Genomic DNA, 6,716 nt, shown 5'->3' on the forward strand with positions numbered 1-6,716 from the left:
GTATATCCACAAGTGCAATAATGTGTGAATAGGAAAAAAAAGAACACAGGTGTATGTCCTAAACTAATAATGGGGAAAGGCCTTAATTGAAAATTTGCTTTTTCAGAATGATAAAGTAATATTCTTACAATTATTTACATAGCTAACTTGTAGAAAGAAACTAATGGAGGGTAGGGGAATAGTTTTAAAAACTGTTTTCTGTGGAAAAACAAAATATTCCACTTCATAATCACAATGAATTGCAATTTACCACTGTGCAAAATATACCAGTTGATAGGCCTAAAAATATTAATAATCTTCAGCTTTTAATTATCTATCTCAGCTTTTATTTAACTACTATTAGCAACAAAAGATAAAGATACAGTATATCCTTGGTAAATTAGTAACATTTTTAGAGAATAGAAAAATAGTCCCTTTCATGAATTACTTAGGTTTGGATTTCATCTTATTTTTAACAAATCAAACAAACAGTTCTTTAAAGGATGTGACTAGAAGTCAGAATAAAACCATCATCTGGAAGTAAATCTTAGTTTAACAGGCCAACATTAATGTATAAATAATGTCTTTTAAATCAAAAGACGGTCATATCAGTCTAAATAGACACTTAAATATCCCAATGACAACATGTCGGCACAGTTCCTAGCACTATGGGGCTGATCCTGATTGTACTTATGGGCACTTTTGCAATATGAATAAATAGTAAGTAATAAGTAACTTTCTCTGAAAACAAGAGCACATTAGGTCTGGAATAACTAGAATAGGGTTTCCATAACCAGAAAAGGGTTTTCGTGGTTTGCACAAACCTAACAGTAACTAAAGCTGGTAGCAAACTAGTTCATCTTACTGTTGTCTTTTCTTATGGACTGACTGGATTAGTCAAAACATTTTTTCATTAAGGTGGACTCTGACAAGTCTTTCTTCAATCAAGTGAACATGTAAAACAAGGCACTATGTGACTAAGGATTTGTCTACATGAGAAAAAATACCAGCAATAATATTCCAATATACAGTAATTATACTGTTACAATTATTCTTCTCAAGAAGGACATTGTTATTAAGGATAACTAACCTTTTTTTCAGATTAGCTTTATTTGCGAAGTAAGCTAAATTAGATAAGCCCATGGTGGAAGTTATACCAGTGTAACTATTTTGGTATAATTATGCCTGGATAGTATGCTGATAGATTTCTTCATGTAGACAAAGCTTCATATGGCGTATAACTGACTTAAACAATAAAACAAACCATTCCATGAGCTAATAAGAACAAGTCAAAGCTTTACTGCAGTGATAGGTTTGAATTGGGGGTAATCCTGTGCATTTCTCAATTTATGTTTTACATCTTATCCACATTAAATATCATGTGCCATTTTGTTGCCCAATCACTCAGTTGATTGTAGGAAGAGGCAGGCTGTGCCTCCCCAAACAGCCTGGCATGGCACTGCCCATGCTCTGCCACTTTGACAGGCCCCTGCCTACGGTGCCCTGCCCTAGTACAGGCTGGCTGAGGTTGTTGCCAGCTTGTCTTCCAGCATGGACTGGGTCAGCTGGTGCTGGGTCATGTTGCCCATCTGGTGCTCCGACCATGCCACGCAGCACACCAGAGCATGGGAGCTCTACAACCGTGACACCCAGAGCACGAGGGTTGGGAGTGTTGTGGCTGCGTCATCTAGTGCTGTAGGGCTGGTCACCCAGTGCATCGGAGCACTGGGATTGGGGCCACACCCTTACCCTTCAAGGTCAAATGTTCTTTGTCAACCTCTTTGAAACACAAGCACACATACTTTTCCTTATGTAGCATGCTTTTCCTTATTAGCATGATAATATACAAGTAAAAGTCAATATGTAAGTGTAAGAAGGGTAGTGACCATTTTTGACTTCATGTAAGGGGCCTTCCACCTTAAAAACTTGAGAAACACTACACTAAACTTCAAATTGGCGCTAGTCTTTGAAGCTGAAACAATTAAACTTCTTAGCATAAAGGGAAACAAATCCTTTTGTGCATGAGCTTCCAAAGGAGTATGTGTTCACTTTTTGCAGACACCATTTCCAATAAGCTAAGGGAACTGTACAGCACAGCTTAATATTCAGAGTGTGGAACAGAGACATCCAAAATTAAACTAGACTGATGGCAAAATTAAAGGCGAATGGACTGATCCAGCAAAGCACTTGATCAAATCCATAATTTTAAGCACACAAGCAGTCTCACAGAAGTCCCTGAGCAAATTTGTGCAGCTAGTTAAAGGGCTAAGATGCAGTGAAAACTATGGATTTCAACTATTTCTACAAGTCAAAGAGTAGAAGGCTACTGTTAAGGAGAGGGGTAGTATCTCATATGCCATAACTGTTATCTGTGATGCGTAAAGGAGAAAACACACTCAGACCTTAGACTGGGTTTGCAGTATTGGCAGTTAGAAAAATAGTTTATTAACAAAGAAATTCCACTGTGGTTTACTGTCACATCTGAGAATATAAACACAATTTAAATCAATGACTGGCTATTAATGACAGACATTTCTTTAAACATCAAACTTTCAGGCAGCCTAACTTTTGCTTATTCACAGAAAACCATATTTGTGTGTGCAAATAGGAGAAATACACATATATTTGTGTGTGCAAATTTATTGTCTGTATAGACACATTTGCATGTAAACACAATAGAGCTGAAAACTTAGCCCTTTATTGAACCAACTTGACTACAATGAGCAAGTAAGAACTGTGGACTTTCATGATTCTGTGTTCTCCTGGTTCTGTTTTTGTCTTTTTGACTGCTCTTTCCGTGTGCCCCACCATCTTCCTCCTGATCTCCTTTATTGCTGCTGCTGTTGTTTTCTGGTATCCCAGAGGGCTTTAGTTTCAGGATCCTCTTTTCTCTCTACACCCTATCCCTGGGTTCCTTGTGTGCTTTACGGCTGTCACTACCAGTACCATCATGTCAATGACTCCTGAAATTACTTCTCCACCTCTGTCTTTCCCTCACTGTTCAGGCCCACATTTATGCATGCCTCTGACGTCCCATACAGCGTATTACTCTGCCTTACAGTCTTTGCTTTTTAATTCTTCCTCCCTTCTTTATCATTGTTGATAATTCTGTCCTTCTCCTCCCCATCACTAAACTGTATATGGTGACACATGTAACTCCTTTTCTCCCACTTTATGTAAGCTGCTGCCAAACCTGTTACTTATTCGTACAACACCTTACTCCTGCCTGTTTTTCTCCCTTACTACCAAGCTCTGATCCAAACCTCTAGGTCATCTTCTGCCTCGGCTATTATGTTATGCTTCTGTAGGCCCTTGTATCACAGTATCTCAAAGCAGTATATCTATGAAACATGTAACCTTTTGTCTCCTCTCCGATAATCATTTTGCCCCATTTGTTCATCAACCATTCATTTGCTAAAATGGTGTCTGTTGTCAGGCTATGTCACTCTCCTGTTCTAATCATTTCCCTGGGTATTAGTTGCATTCTCCAGCAGGTTAAATCTTCTGTCCCCACCTTCAAAGCCCTGCGCAGTGTTGTTCCTGCCTTTCTGTCTTTCTTAGGGTTGCCAGGTGTCTGGTTTTGAACCAGACAGTCCAGTATTTGAGCTTTCTGCTCGGGAAACAAATTGAAAAAATATAAATGAGAAAATATTAATGTCCAGTATTTTCTAAATAAGATGTAATGTAGATTGTGATGTAATGTCAAGTGTGTCCAGTATTTTTGTTGAAATCATCTGGCAATCCTAGTCTTTGCCTGTTCTGTCTTTGCTCCCACACAAATTGTTCAACCCAAGCCTTTCCTTTCCTTACCGCTCAGGGTTAGTGTACACTATGAATGTGACAGTGGTACAGCTACAGTGCTGCAACTGTGCCATTGTTCTGCAATGGTGTAGATCGGGGCTACTCAACTTTGGAAGCTCCGGGGGCCACAATGATATACCATTCACAATCACAGCACATTCCGAGGGCCGCAGCTTAAGTGTGGTTGCATATACATTCAAATATATATGCAAATAACTTATTTCACAGTGACAGGCCTGAATACAAAATGAAGGCAAGACTACATAATACGCAGGCCCCATTTAAGTCAGTTCTGCTGATATTAATACAATGCAATATTTACCTGATTTCCACCCATATGACAGCACTTTTAATGAGCAATGACAGTTCAGGAATTTAACTACTAAAACGCATATCAACAGAAGACCATTATATTGACTACTGTTTTGTTTCAGCTCCCCGGCTGCATGTTGAGCCTCACGTAAGCCCAAACTGCACTACGGGCTGCCCACGGGCCACATGTTGAGTAGCCCTGGTGTAGATACTTGCTACAGTGACAGATGGGGCTTTTATGTAGTTAATCCCCATCTCACCCTGGAGAGGAGGTTGATGAGACAACCCTTTTGTGAATCTAGTCTGGCCCAGGCTGTCAGCCATCCAGGTGTAAATGTCCGTGTTCCTGTGTATGGTGTGGAGATCCTGGACGTTTGCCTCCTCTCCCCAGACCTCAATGAGATCCAGGATCTCTGCACAGACCAGGATGGGACCCTCTTCTTTCGCCCCCAGCCAGGGGCTTGGGAGCTGCCTGCAGCTAGGCTGGCAGCCTTGCGGGGCTCAGATGGAGTGCTGGTGTCTGCCATGGTAGCAGGGAAGGCAGAGCAGGGCGCTGCTGTCTGGCATGGTGCTAGCAGGGCTCACATGGTGCCACAAGCCCTTTCCCCTGTGGCTGCAGTTTTAAAGGCTGCAGGGGAAGGGGAATTATAGAGTTCTAGCGAGAGTGGCAGAGTGGCCACCAAGGCAGCTGTGAGAAGCCCCGCACGCCACTTATTTAGAAATAACCACAGCTGCGCTGTCTACACACCCCCTATTTTGAAATAACTATTTCAGAGTAGGTGTTATTCCTTGTGAAATGAAGGTTTATTATTCCGGAATAAGAAGCCTTTATTTTGAAATGATTTTGAAATAACAGGCTTGCTGTGTAGATGCTCATATTGTTATTTCAAAATAACACTGCAGTGTAGACATTCCCACGGACCTTTCACCTAGATTAGAGAGTGGTGAGATAGAGTGACTTTCCATGACATAGGTGCTTCCAAGAATACCCTCAAACTGAGCAGCTACATCATTACTTAGAAAAATCTGAAATAACCAGTTGAAACCAGACTGAATAATTGGGTAGGACAGAAATAATATATGTGATAGACAACCACAAAAGGCCCATGGTAATGAACTGATACATATGATAATAAGTTGACATCAATGATATACTGACCTATTGGAAAAAGACACTTTGCCGTTAATAAAGTGAGGAAATACAAATAAGGAAAAAGGAAACATGCCCTACTGAATATTCATCAAACATAACAATGTCAGCGTAACATATGATAAAAGTGGCATTCCAGCCTAGGGATGGTAGGAGAAAAAAGTGCTGGAATGATGGCCACAGGTGATGATGGTGAAAGTGATGAGGAATCATAGAACACTAGAACTGGAAGGAACCTTGAGAGGTCAAGTCCAGTCCCCTGCCCCCATAGCAGGACCAAGCATGGTCTATATCACCTATGATAGATGTATGTCTAACCTGCTCTTAAATATCTCCAGAAATATCTTCCAGTGATGAAGATTTCACAGTCCACCTAGGCAATTTATTCCAGTGTTTAGCCACCTTGACCTTTAGGAAACTTTTCCTTATGTTCATCCTAAACATCCCCTGCTGCAATTTAAGCTCATGGCTTCTTGTCCTATCACCAGAGATCAAGGAGGACAATTTTCCCCCCTCCTTCCTGTGATACCCTTTTAGATACCTGAAAACTGCTATTGTCCCCTCTCAGTCTTCTCTTTTCCAAAATAAACAAGCCCAATTCCTTCAGCCTTGCTTCATAGCTCATGTTTTCTAAAGCTTTAATCATTTTTGTTGCTCTTCACTGAACTTTCTCCAATTTCTCCACATTTTTCTTGAAATGTGGTGCCCAGAACTGGACACAATACTCCACTGAGGGCTAATCAATGCAGAATAGAGCAGAAGAAAGACTTATCGTGTCTAGCTCACAACACTCCTGTTAATGCATCCCTGAATCATGTTTGCTTTTTTGGCAACAGTGTCACTCTGTTGACTTGTATTTAGCTTGTGGTCCACTATGACCCCTATATCCCTTTCTGGAGTACTCATTACTAGATAGGTGCTTCCCATTCTGTATGTGTGAGACTGATTGCTTCTTCCTAAGTGGAGCATTTTGCAGTGTCCTTATTAAACTTCATCCTCTTTACCTCAGACCATTTCTCTAGTTTGTCCAGATCTTTTTGAATTATGACCCTATCCTCCAAAGCAGTCACAACCCCTCCCAGCTTGGTATCATCTGAAAACTTAATAAGTGTACTTTCTATGCCAATATCTAAATCGTTGATGAAGATATTGAACAGAACCGGTCCCAAAACGGTCTGCTGCAGAACCCCACTTGTTAGGAATTAAAGATGGGAAGAAGCACACCAACTTCTTCTGCTGAGCAGATCCAAAGCATCTGAGGGATTATATCCTTTACAGCAGTCAACCCCTGTTGAAAAGAGAGTGGCAGAAATATTTGTGGTTGGCCTAATTGTGGTTGGTGGTTGGCCTAATTGAAAGTTTGATCCTTATAAGTCACTCCCAAGTAAAATACAATATCAGCTTCTCTTGGCTGTAAGCGAGATAACATACGCAAATATTCAGCATCATTTTTCTGTGTTGTTATCTTCAACAT

This window comes from Pelodiscus sinensis, chromosome 3 (genome assembly GCF_052426305.1).
Source record: "Pelodiscus sinensis isolate ZL-2025 chromosome 3, ASM5242630v1, whole genome shotgun sequence".
Classification (NCBI taxonomy): Eukaryota; Metazoa; Chordata; order Testudines; family Trionychidae; genus Pelodiscus; species Pelodiscus sinensis.